This window comes from Palaemon carinicauda, chromosome 30 (genome assembly GCF_036898095.1).
Source record: "Palaemon carinicauda isolate YSFRI2023 chromosome 30, ASM3689809v2, whole genome shotgun sequence".
Taxonomy (NCBI): domain Eukaryota; kingdom Metazoa; phylum Arthropoda; class Malacostraca; order Decapoda; family Palaemonidae; genus Palaemon; species Palaemon carinicauda.
In genome coordinates this window covers 47,096,023-47,109,117 of record NC_090754.1, presented here as the reverse complement: position 1 = coordinate 47,109,117, position 13,095 = coordinate 47,096,023, and the positions used below count along the sequence as shown (strand labels likewise).

Here is a 13,095-nt window from a genome sequence, read left to right as displayed (position 1 = left end):
AAACATCTTTAGATTAATCTATCAAGCTGTCTCCATACCAATTTCAGTTAAGAGTTACCAAATGGAAGTTGCTCAAGTGGCAGAAAATGGCTCCCGGCAACCGGATACAGTCGTCACTTGCCAGACTATTCCCTCGCGAAACGAAGAGACGCACGACTCCAGACTTGTCGCGGGAGTTCCCCCGAGATCGCTTCCGACTCCCAAGAGGCCTCTGGCGACGGGACAGAAGGGGGTTGCTCATTGGCGCCAACCAATCAGTCCTCCAAGGCCAGCCCCTAGGGGTGCGGGCACTTGCCTTTATTTTTTTTAACATTTCCAAGTTTACTACGACTACGTCTGAAAGAGAACTCTGTCTTAAGATTGGATACAACAGCAATTTCACATAACATCAGTGATATAATAATTTCCCTTAGACATAAATCTTAGATCACAATTAGCAAGTTTTTAAGTATCCTATCAGAAAATATACAAATAGCAATAAAAGGAATATTTCCTAGTAACTTCATAAACTAATTAGTAAAGGACATAATTCTTTAAACTTGAGAATTTAGTTGCTATAACGTCATGCTAATAATTCGTTTTATATTTCCGAAGTATCGTAAGAATAACTAAACAGTGAAGATTGCAGGAATTCTACGCCTAAATACTTAGTACTTCATCTACACCCTCAGTCTCACCTCACCTCACACAACAGCTATATTGTTATAAGATTCTTAATTAAATCCTACACCTATAATATTCCATATACTGTCAAATAGCGTACACAGTAACTGTTCAAATATTACTACTCTTAAAAATTATTCAACTAAATCTGACATTAAATTTTTTCTGCAGCGAAAATTTAACCAAAAACTACATAATTTTCTTTCCTTTTAATTTTACTCTGTTCCTACCTGGCTGTTCAACTCCGCTAACATTAACTCGTTCTTTAAAAAGGCAAAACTAACTTTAACAGTTTTCTTTTCCCTAAGAAGCTTTCTGTAATATTATATACAGGTGAGGTGAGTTCTCCCAAGACTGACGATTCTTATTTATATCTACAAATAGCTACGAAACCTGGAAAAACTATTAAATGGTTCAGATATGAAATCTAGAAACATTACTTAATGATCTAGATAACCTACAAACCCTAGAAACATTACTAAATGATCTAGATATGCTACAAAACCTAGAAATATTACTGAATGATTTAAATATGCTACAAAACCTAGAAACATTACTGAATGATTTAAATATGCTACAAAACCTAGAAACATTACTAAATAATCTAGATATGCTACAACTTTCAAAAGGAAAAACTAACATCGACAGTTTTCATTTTCGTAACAACTTATCTACAATATTCTATATAAACGAGATAAGTTTTTTCCAGCTAAATCATTAATAAAAGACAAACAATTCCTATCTATAGCCACAAATATCAATTAGCTAAATGATATTCGGATTTATGTCAAGAGAAATGAATCTAAACATATAAAAATAAGTTCTCTTTTACAATAATCAAATTACTGTACAAAGTAAGTTTTGATGTACAATATATAAATATAAAAAATGTACATTACTGCAGCAGTGGACAAATCAAATGGTTGTTAACTCAGGACAAACCTAGACTTGAGTAAACCTGATATTCATTCATATGGCAACATAACGTCTATGAAGCCATACTATAGTGAATATAATTCAAACGAGATACCTAAATACTGTACAACCGGTTATCTTACGATACGTCCCTGATTTATACACGATATCTTCGGATAGTCGTTCCGGGGGTTAGAACCCTGTGATACCCGACAGTAATTCTCTTATAATATCAATCGCAGAAATATCATACAGTAGGAAGCAGCCGGAGGGAACTTCCATCAGGACGACATGGCTATCTCACTCAAAAAGAGATTTTTCCTACGTCAAAATTCCTTTAAATACCTATTAAAATCTGCCAATTGTTTATTTCCACGCATAGATATGCATGTGCGTTTCAAACTTTACTTTAAAAAACCATATATGAAATTTGAATTTAAAGTTACAGAATATTAAATTCTACTTTAAAGGAACAGAATATCAAATCTTACTTTAAAAAACAGTTTTGTTCTGTGATAAATCTAAAAATAAGGTAACTAAACCTATATCTAAATTACTTAGCAAGTAATTAATCTACTAGTCCTCCTGCCTAAAATTTGAGATGAAAACTCTGTTTTGATGTGTAGCAAACTAACAGGACACTGATTCCTGCGTAGAAAATCACTGCAGTTCATAATGACCGACACAGATATCTAAATTTTTTACAATTTAAATTTCTAAAATAAATACAATTTGACCACTGCTGCAATAAAACCTTAACATTAACCCTACGATGTTTATAACTGCCAGACCCCATTTGGAGTTTCTCTACAGAAAAGGAGAGTTCTTTAACTACGGTAGTTATCGGTTGATGTTGAGGTCTAGATTACACACACACACTCACATACAAACAAGAACACTTTTCATTTGGTTAACCAAACGGTAACTAATACAAGCATCCCTGAATAAAATCAAGGCAATATTCGTTAACCCCGTGCCTCGTTCTAGCAAAAAAAAGTGTCTTACATGCACTATGTCACAAACATTTTTTTCAAAACAGTTGAGCCTTTCCTCGTTTGAATGAATAGTACAGTATATGATTCTCAGGTAGTTTTGTTGAGGTAATTAACTCTAAACCTTCACATATACACATGCATATACTCAAACTAATTGTCCATACACTTTTTCTTATTCTTCCTGATTCAGCATCTACTCCTCATACAAGAGGATATCATTTACCCATTCACACGCACACACTTGCACTCACTCACACAAACCTCTTCTCCAATAAGTAAAATGTGATCTGCCTGTTATAAACACTTTCAAAAACTAATATAAGTCCTAACTAACGCAAAAATTAAACAGAACAACAACACAAAGTGTCAGGAAGGTTTTTACCCTGATAACTACAAATCAAAGTTTACATCAGTTGATTCAGACAAGACAATCAACTCTAGACAAAAAAGAATTCTCTCTAAAGTAATGATAAAGATTTACCGAAACTTGAATTCAAGTAAAACCCTTATTTCAACAATAGATTCATAATGATCCATAATGAGTTTAAACACTTCCTGACACTTGGTTGTTTACAAACCCTTAACGACTCAAATTATTTCAGGCAATTCAGCCAATAGATATAAATGCAAATGCAACTGATATAAATATCAGGTATTGTATCAAAACTCATAATGAAATATTGTAATAAAACAATATAGTATAATACTGTAGTGGCTGATGTGGTAACGTCCCTGACTGGTAAACACCAGGCTGGGGTTCGAGGCCCGCTCAAACTCGTTAGTTCCTTTGGTTGCTGCAACCATTCTTGTGAGCTAAGGATGGGGAGTTTGAGGGAGCCTATAGGTCTATCTGCTGGTGAGTCATCAGCAGCCATTGCCTGGCCCTTCTTGGTCCTAGCTTGGGTGGAGAGGGGGCTTGGGCGCTGATCATATGTTATATAAGGTCAGTCTCTAGGGCATTGTCCTGCTCGATAAGGCAATGTCATTGTCCCTTGCCTCTGCCATGCATGAGCAGCCTTTAATGGACTATTTGTTTACTTTTGCAGCTGAAAATCATAGTCATGTGAATTAGGTGAATCCTACCCTAAGACATAATTGAATCAAATTTAACTTACAAACAATTTGACTTGAAAATATTATCTTTGAACCTATTAAGTTTGTAAGTTGAGGACTTTCTGTGATAAAATTAATTAAAAATTACATGGTTTTGATTACATCATATATCAAAATCTTCAATAGCATTTCCATCATCCAAGCACTCAGATATTTAAATGATCGTACCTCAAGCAAGTACTCAGTCTTTTCTTTGCATTATTATTACTATCATCTCATCATTACTAGCTAAGCTACAACCCTAGTTGGATAAGCACCTTAATTTACCCAATAAATTCAAATTTACTTAAGAACTGTAGCTAATAAAACCATTATTAATTCTGAACCACGTCTATGTTCCCACTTTCACTCAAAATCAATCTAGCTGAAAATGAAGCCCCTTCTTCAATTAATAAGAAATTAAAATCTCTTTTATCATTATTACTAGCTAAGCTACAACCCTAGTTGAAAAAACAGGATTCTATAAGCCCTTATAAAAGTACCCAAATGAGGTAAGGAGATATGAAAACAGATAGATAATAATGTGTCTGAGTGTACCCTCAAGCAAGAGAAATCTTGAGGGACCTAATCCTATCATATAACTGAAGAGAAAGACCATACTATAATACAAAGTGTGTCAAGCTTAGAAGATAGAAGAAGACAGACTTCCAAATCAAGGAACTAGTAACATGTATATGAATGATGAACCTGATGTATCTAAAGTCTAATGTCCATCATACATACACACACACAAACAGATATGTTCAAACTTCATATTGAAAGTTTAATATCAAAACTAATAATGCTAGGGTTATAGAAGATTTTCAAATTCAATCCCATGAAGACTCTTGAACTGCATATATGCTATGGCCCAGCACGGAGGCTGGCAGGCTCCCCTTGTTGAGTTAAAAGGATGCTGAAGACTTGAGCGCTGGTCTGTAGTTGAGGGAGATTTTACAGCTTCATTCTACGGCATTTGATACCACACAAGATGATATCTGAAAGGAAATAAAAACAATTTTGGTATTAAAAATATTTGCATTAAAACATTCAACAAAACATTCTTAGCAAGTAAAATGGTTATAAATATTTCATATCAATTTATAACCCTAAAAAATTAATATAAATGCTCAATAAAAACATATCATACAGTGGAGCAGTTTCATCATAAAAGTTCAGATAATTTTCAAAACTTCTGACATACATTTGTAACACCATACTTATTTACGTTTAAGTTAACTCGGTGGTTTAGTATAATTATTTACCAATAAATATCTTAGGCCCAAGATTTTCCAAAATATCAGGATAAAAATTTCTTAGGCCGGAGATTTTCCAAATCCAAAATATCTGGATAAAAAATATCTATCGTTCCTTCCAAAAACCCAACTAATGTTTTAGACAACCTTCCATTCTTTCTCAATATGAACATTCCAAGATTATTTCCTTTGGAATAAATGCTAATAAATTCGAATAACTAAAACCATTTGCATGAACTGCAAATATCCAGAACAGAAAACAAAGTAACAATTATAATACCGTATCTTATAAAAAGAAAAAGAAAAGTAACGAAAGAAAAAGAAAACTAACAAAAGAAATAGAAAAGTAACATAAGCGCAAAGCCAAAATACAAGGAAATAAAAACCAAACGAAGGGTGAAGCTATGAAACCAAAAGGAAAATAAACTATGAACAAGAATCCTTCAATTAAAACAATGAAGACTTGACTTCATGAAACTATTCTAGATTCCAAACTCTTCAAACATTAGATCATTAAATTCCAGAACAAACTAAACTCAAGTGTGTTGGTGGGTTGCCACTTGCCAGTAACTACCGACACCTCGTTATGAATCTTAACAACCGAGTTCCAGCTTCAATGAAATTATACTCCTACGAAAGGGCAATGATAAGAACAATAGGTGGATGTAAACAATATGAAAACTAAAACCTCAAACATTGATTTAACTTTCACCATTGCACTACAGTGGTATTACAAAAACTAAGCCTCAAACATTATTCGTTCATTACTTACTTTACTTTTACTTTAAGGGCTACTTTTCTGGCCCTATACAGCAGGGGAACCCTACTCTCTACAGGACCTCCACAGTCATTTTATCATAGTTGCTTGAAAGCTTTCGACATTCCACACCGCATATTGCTTGTTTATTGTCAAATCGACACTATCAAAGCACTCATGGAACATGAAAGTCTTCAGTTTCATCTTGAAAGCCTTAATATTTCTAATTTTTCAGGATGTCTAGTGGGAGCTTATTGTATAGTGTCAGGGCTACATATTTAAATGCTCTAGAGCCTACAATAGACACAATCTTGGAGGAACAAAGAAATAACGCATGACATAAGCATGTATTATGTTTGAATACAATCGAGGTAGAAGGTAAAAAGAGTAGTAAACATATTCATATCAAACTACAGCTGGAAGAATAATGAGGAGCCTTCGTTCTGAAGACTGGTGGATACCCCAACTCCCCGGTATACAAACAAGAGCTCTCTTGCTTCAAAACTACAATTACCATTCCAGCTCTCCTTAATAAGGTATGTTATGCTAAAGAAAGAGGGTTTGTATTTCACGCAAGAACAAATTGATCTTAAAGTTTATTTCATCAGGAACTGAAATATATCAATAACAATTTTGGAAAAATTAACATTAAGGAATTGAAGAATCCTTTATAGGAAATCAAATTGTAGTTTACAATGCTCACCTTAGTAAGTCCGTCGTTTAATAAATTGTATTGCTTCCCATGTCTCTGGCGTCACGTCTACATGGAATGCTTTGGCAGATCTTGAAGTTTCATTTAAACTTGCAAACTTTGTTTTCCTAGCCTCCGATTTTGTTTCTGCATACACATTCATCATACTTGTCTTGTTTGCTCTTAACAATGTTTACTGTATTGGACACAGAGCAAAATGTGTCTTTAGTCATGCAATACATTTCTTCATATCTCTTCACTCTAAAGTTCTGTATATATAATTCACTCAAAATTTGCAGATGACTAACCCATTTTTTGTCAATCAGACATTTCTCAGTCATATCCTACTGCTCCACAAAAGTTTTTCTATTTTCTTAAAACTTTAACAGACATATACACAATATGGTAGGTCAGATGAAATTGAACCATAACAAAACTCAAAGTATGATTGTAAGTAGGTAGAGAACAGTGGCTCTTCAACATCTGGATCTCAGCATTGACAATGTTTCTTTAACTCTGTATGGTTCTTTTAAAATTTTAGGTGTGATTCTTGATATCAAATTTTCTTTAGAGAAACACATTAGGTCTGTACCTTCTTCAGTTGCACAAAAAATTTACTTAATGAGAAAGTCCTTTAAGAGTTTTGGTGATCAATCTATTCTGAAGAAGTGTTTTTATTCTTTCATTCTGCCTTGTTTTGAGTATTATTCTCCTGTCTGGTCTTCAACTGCTGAATCTCATCTTAATTTGTTGGACAGGAACTTACGGTCTATTAAATTTCTTATTCCTGATCTAGATAGGACTCTCTGGCACTGTTGTTCAGTTAGTTTGTTATGCTGAATGTTGCATAAGATTTTTCATAATTCTGAACATCCTTTACATTCAGAACTTCCAGGAGCGTACCATCTAGTTCATAATACTATGCATGCAGTTAATTCTAATAGTCACGCCTTCTCCATCATAAGGCTTAATACTGTGTAGAAGTTTTATTCCTGCTGTGACCAATTTGTGGAATGATCTTCCTAATGCTGTACCTGTAGTTGAATCGGTGGAACTTCATAAGTTCAAAATTGCAGCGAAAGCTATGTTGAATGGGCTGACATAAATCTCTTTTTATAGTTTATGTATGAAAAGATCTATTTCAATGTAGTTCCTGTTCTTAAAAGACAATATCTTATTTTAATAGTTCATTACACTTCTTGTAGTTTAATTATTTCCTTTTCTCTCTGGGCTATTTTGCCCTGTTGGATCCCTGGTGCTTATAGCATTCTGCTTTTCCAACTAGGGTTGTAGCTTAGCTAGTAACAGTAATGGTAATGCAGGATGGATTTTTGACAACTCTTCCAAACTTTCTAGGTCACGACTGAAAGACTTCAACTTGATAAAGTCGAGGAACAAAATTTAGTCACTAAATTCGCCATCACTGATTAAATGTCTTGAGAGGTGTTCTTTCATGGTTACAGTTTCGGAGGTCCAACTGCTTTGGAAGACTGAACAAACTTCATTAGAGATGGCAGCCAGTCATTCCACATACAACCATGTGTTTGTTCCTTGTTGATGCAAATCATTAAGGAGACAATTTTCCTTCCTTCAATAAAGAGACTTGAAAAATATCTTCTAAATAAGTCATAATAGAAATAAATTGTTAAAGTAATACAGTACTGTAGTTGCTGGATATGACTAAAGCTCCAATCATAAATTTCAGGAATTATTTTCAAAGAAATTTGATGGTAATACATGTTCAGCGCTCTTTGTAATCATCCATGATAACTTGGAAGAAGTGCTCGAGAGCAGCATTGATAACAGTGCATAAATGGAAGGCTTTCTAACGATGATCAGAGCAACTTCATTCTTTTTATCTCATCAACCACAATTCTAATGACATTTTCGTATCTCTGCTGATCAACGTGGTCAATCTTATCAATCTCTATTTGTTGCTTGATTCAATTTCAAATGCGTAACAGAGGACTTCCCGAGATATCTAGCTCGAACAAAGCTTTCAAAGACCACATGATATATCCAGATGATTTTAAGAGAAGGTGGACTAAAGCTAGGCCTTGTTTCGGAGGGAGCTACCTCATGAACAAGAAACTGTAAATTTCGCAGAACTGTCATGATGAGGAACAAGTTTTCCAATTCTGGTGAATTCATGTTGATCTTGATACGGAATGAAGAAATCTGAAAAAAAGGAAGTTAAATGAATATGGAAAGAAACGATACTTGCTTTTTGAATGGCAGTACCCTAAATGAGAAAATTCAATGTATGACACATTAAAAACTATCTGTTCTTTATGTCAAAAGTATTTTACATTTAAGTATTTATTACAATGATCAGAATATCAAAACAATTTCTAGCAATTTGTATTTTTCTTAACTATACAAACCTAAGTCCTTAAATGGGAGTAGTGAAGCTGAACTCAAGGTGGTGGTCATTACTACAAGGTCACTGATAAGTAACTAGGAAATACAGCAGAGTTCTGTTTGATCAAAAGATGTCAATAAAACTAAAGTGCAAGATCCAGCGCCAGGCTGTGAGACCTGCAATGCTGTACTCGTCCAAAACATGGACAACTAGGAGGAGAGATGAGAACAAGATTGATGTAACTGAGATGATGAAGTTGAGGTAGCAATGTGGACTTGCTAGAAAGGATAGAGTTAAGAACGAACATAGAGGCACTCTCAAAATAGCACCAGGTTCAACCAAGGTGAGGGAAAGTAGACCGAGATGGTATGGACATATAAAGAAATAAGAGGAAGGCAGTCCAATAGGGAAGATGATGGATATGGGACTACTGTACCAGGTAGGAAAGGGATACATGGACCAAAATTGCGATGGATTAACTGTGTGAAGTGAGATATGAGGGAGCTGTGATTGAGCGAGGAAGATGCACTGGACCGAAGCAAATGGAAGAATGTGTTGAAGAACATTACAACGACCCCAAATAGGGACAAGCTTTAAGAAAAAGAAGAAAAAGACCGATAAGTAAACTGGTCCCCAATGGACAGTCCACTGAGAAGCCACTTCGAGCCTAAACCTAGGGTTGTGGTGGCCAATGTGGTAACGTCCCTGACTGGCGATCGCCAGACTGGGGTTCAAGTCCCACTCAAACTCGTTAGTCTCTTTGGTCGCTGCAACCTCACTATCATTGTAAGCTAAAGTTGGAGTGTTTGGGGGAGCCTATAGGTCTACTTGCTGAGTCATCAGCAACCATTGCCTGGCCCTCCTTGATCCTAACTTGGATGGAGAGGGGGGTTGGGCGCTGATCATATGTATATATGGTCAGTCTCTAGGGCCTAGTCCTGCTTGATAGGACAATGTGACTGTCCCTTGCCTCTGCCATTCATGAGTGGCCTTTAAACCTTTAAACTTGTAGGACAGTTGAGGCATGATGTCCAACAACAACACTAGCTGGTTTAAATACCGGAACGGCAAAAGACTTTGACATACAAAAGGAGCGGAAGTAATGACTCCTGCCAAATTCGAAACCTGGGAAAACGATGTCCTAGGTTTCCACCAAATCTTGCCAGACGGTCATGGAAGAACCTATATCTACAGTATAATAAAAGTTTGAAATGTATGGTCATTAAAAGCAATGGGTTCGTATACATCTCCAGTCATCATCATCTTTGAAAGGAGGACAGGAGATATACTTCTATACTTGAAATATACAGAAAAGCTATATACTTAGAATGTACAGAAAAGTTCATTGGTTGGGATGCTTACCGGCATCAAATGTCCAATCCAGTAAATATAAGCACGGCCGCTGCACCCTAAGAGAAGGGAAACAAAAGTGGAAAAATGACTGACATTCTTACATCTCTTCCTGGACTTACGTCATAACTGCTATCTTGGAGGAGATGCTTCTTGTCCGATGACACAGGTAGGTTTGCTAATCAACCTGCTGAAAAACTACCAGGAGCCTAAGGGTAAAAGTATCCTGGGACTTATGGGTATAATCACAAAGGTAGTGAGTGGTAAGGGTTGGCTGGTGCTTCCAGAATCAAGCCTTCAAGACTTGCAATGGTGACAGGTTTGTTCTGAAGGCCAGTGTCAGATCAATCACCCTGATTTTGTAAGCGCGTGCTTGTAAAATTCGTTCTGGTTCTTCAAATGACGCTGGATATGCTGGTCTGAAGATTTTTTCTTGGTAGAAAGATGCAGAGGATCTTCACAGATATCGAGACATCTGTACATTGCCTCGCAAAAAGCCTTTCGCTCGGAGGAGATACTGGATAGTCTCCACCAGAGAAGTGACAGGGAGGTAACCGATGCTCGGTTCAAATGAGAGTTGTGTGAAAAATGTTTCTTTCCGCTATGGGAGCCTCTTGAAAGAAGGTTCCTGGTACCACACTCTTTCCCACTGCATAATTTAGACTTTTTTCCATTAACACAACTCAAACATAACTGTCTACAATACCATCATTATCACCATCATCTCCGCCTATGCCTATTGACACAAAGGGTCTCGCCTAGATTTCGCCAGTCGTCTCAGTACTTCTCCACTCATCATCTCCCACTTCACGCTTCGTAGTTCTCAGCCATGTAGACCTGGGTCTGAAACTCTTCTAGTACCTTGTGGAGCCCAGTTAAATGTTTGATGAACTAATCTCTTTTGGGGAGTCACTTGCCTTAGTTAGATAGGCACTGCACACCACAAGGATCTGGCTATTCTCTGATGAGTCTAGTCAATGAATCCTCTATGGATTTGGTCTACAATTCCATTTAATGAAATTAATTAAAAAAAAAACAAAAGATTAAAACAGCCAGAGGAGCCCGATGAGAAGTATGTCTGTACTCTCCGACAGTCGAAGTCCAACTGAAGGTTATGCTACATAGCAGGTGGGAAGGACCTACCCCCTAGCTACTACTAATACCTTGTTAAAAGTTTGAACGGCTGTTCTACCTTCGATGAAGTCACAGTCTTACCAATGGTTGAAGGTTTGTATTATGTGTATGAACAAATATCCCTTAAAGCAAGTCTGATATCTAAGTAGCCAAGATGAGTAACAAATATTTTCATTACAAAAAATACTAACGACAAAATACTCACAAATTAAAGAATCCAAAAGTAGTTCTTCAAATATATGATATCCCTAGACAATGCAGAACTGTCCACAATTGGTTGACAAATACTCACACCTGGAAAAGAGGGAGATCTTTATTGTAAGTCACACTACACGATACAGTATGTACTATGATCCTTATTATTATGAGAAAACCAAAATGCTCCAAAGACAAATTTCAACGGCACATTGTATAAAAACTTTTAAATATGAGTGCATATTCTTACTTAAGCACTTGTGGAATGTATAGAGGGAATTTCTGTTATTTCTTATATAAATCATACGCCAAGGTACTACTGCATTGCTTTAAATTGAACAGTTTTACACCCTACTCACCTTAAGAATTTTTCATTATTCTCCGTATCTATAGAACTGAATATATGTATGGTCTTTTTGACAGTCTTGGTGTGGATTCTAGATTTTGACATTTAGTTCCCATATGCTCCAGCCTTGCTCCAGAAGGGATGGCTTTTCTCTTGCTTAAAGTCAAAGACTTTTAATTAGTTCAGGACGTAACTTCCACTTAAATTTAGATAATTAAAAATCTTATAACACTAACTGTTCTGTCTGTTGCCATCATCTGTGAAAACCGTTGAAACAAGTGCTGAGGAACAGCACTGAAAATGATACACAAAAAGTAGGTCTTGCTTACTCTAAGTTGGATAACCTTACTTCTTTGGCCTTTCATATTACATAGACAAACCAGGTTTGTATAGTAAGGAAAAATGATATTTTGATTATAAAATAAATTTTTGAATATACTTACCCGGTGAATATATAATAGCTGACGTCTCCGACGGCTCGACAGAATTCAAAAACTCGCGGGCGATCGCCATGAAGGTAGCGGGTGTGCCCACCAGCGCCAACTATCGGCCAGATACCGCATATACATGTAAACAGCTCCAGTTCTTCTCATCCCGCTGGGTCTCTATAATTTATATATTCATTGGGTAAGTATATTCAAAAATTTATTTTATAATCAAAATATCATTTTTAATATTAAACTTAGCCGGTGAATATATAATAGCTGATTCACACCTATGGTGGTGGGTAGAGACCAGTATTAATACAGTTTACAGCGTATACGCTTAGAGTTTTTGATAGTTATATCATAACAAAACCCAAATAAATATAGGTACCTGGTAAGGAAGCTGACTCTAACGATTACTCTGCCTTGTTAGTCCGCTTTCCTCACGAAGCCCAGCCATCCTCTTAGGATGCTGAAAGACTCCCAGGAGCTGAAGTATCTAGGGCGACAACCCATACAACAGGACCTCATCAAAACCCTTAATCTGGGCGCTCTCAAGAAATGACATTTGACCACCCGCCAAATCAAAAAGGATGCGAAAGGCTTCTTAGCCTTCCGTACAACCCAATTAAAAAACATTTCAAGAGAAGATTAAAAGGATATTGGAATTAAGGGAATGTAGTGGTAGAACCCTTACCCACTACTGCACTCGCTGCAACGAATGGACCCAGTGTGTAGCAGTCCTCATAAAGAGTCTGGACATCTTTTAAGTAAAATGACGCGAATACCGACTTGCTTCTCCAAACGGTCGCGTCCATAATACTTCGCAGAGATCTGTTTTGCTTAAAGGCCACAGAAGTTGCTATAGCTCTTACTTCGTGCGTCTTAACCTTAAGCAAGCAACGATCTTTTTC

At 36.2% G+C, this 13,095-nt stretch overlaps 1 long non-coding RNA gene across 1 annotated transcript; it reads right to left on the bottom strand.

Moving 5' to 3' along the window:
• Positions 1-4,256: 4,256 nt before the first annotated feature.
• On the bottom strand, positions 4,257-12,154 carry LOC137623770 (uncharacterized). The gene is made up of 4 exons (XR_011040628.1): positions 11,770-12,154; positions 11,421-11,509; positions 6,382-8,547; positions 4,257-4,663 (listed from the first exon to the last, which is right to left on the bottom strand). It is a non-coding gene; the product is annotated as an uncharacterized lncRNA (long non-coding RNA).
• Between the last annotated feature and the right edge of the window lie 941 nt (positions 12,155-13,095).